Source organism: Lucilia cuprina, chromosome 6 (genome assembly GCF_022045245.1).
Source record: "Lucilia cuprina isolate Lc7/37 chromosome 6, ASM2204524v1, whole genome shotgun sequence".
In the NCBI taxonomy this organism is placed as follows: Eukaryota; Metazoa; Arthropoda; class Insecta; order Diptera; family Calliphoridae; genus Lucilia; species Lucilia cuprina.
The window spans coordinates 13,589,407-13,590,366 of NC_060954.1; positions in this window are offsets into that span (position 1 = coordinate 13,589,407).

Genomic DNA, 960 nt, shown 5'->3' on the forward strand with positions numbered 1-960 from the left:
TGAACTAGAACTGAACTAGAACTGAACTAGAACTGAACTAGAACTGAACTAGAACTGAACTAGAACTGAACTAGAACGGAACTAGAACTGAACTAAAACTGAACTAGACCTGAACTAGAACTATACTAGAACTGAACTAAAACTGAACTAAAATTTTCTTTAGAAATTTTTGATTATTTACTATAGGAAATGTATCAATAGAATAAAATCAATAGAAAATATAGATAAATTATTTTTTTTTGTAAATATCCATCTCTGATCATATATGCTTATTGCTCTTAGAGGTTTTGCTCTCTTCTACAGTCGGAATGGGTGTGCGTGTGTGTTTTAGTATTTTGCAGTTAATTTGCCATTTCCGCTCTAGTAAAGTCATGAAAATCATTTAACATCTGTACTCATATTTATTGTAATATTGTAGTAAAATAATCATTATATAAAAAAACCTACGAATATGTAATTAAGAGATGCCACTTGTAAAGAAAATCAATATTTAAAATGAAAGTCAAGAATTTTGATAATCAAAATTTTTCTTTACTATTTTAAAGAATTGTGTGATTCTTAGACATAAATTGTTTTCTAAGTTTTTAATAATTTGTTACTAAAAAATTTCTGGCATCTCTATAATCATGGTTTTCTTAATAAATTTTTTTCTTGTAACAAAATGACAGAAATCAAACATGAAACAACGGGAACCACCAAGTTTTGTGTCATCAATGAAAGAATGAATGAATAAATAAATGAACGAGTGCATCGAGAGTGATTAATTTAATTGGGTTGATTTTTTTCACTTATTCTTCAATGTTATTGTCTTCTTGTTGTTTAACTTGTTGCAATAATAATTTCTTATTGCTTTGTTTGTTGCTGTTTTTTATTGATTTAATTTTTTTATTATTTTTTCCACTTCCGCTATTTTGTTTTAACTTTGGGTCAAGAAAATCAATTAAATTATAAATTCTAAAT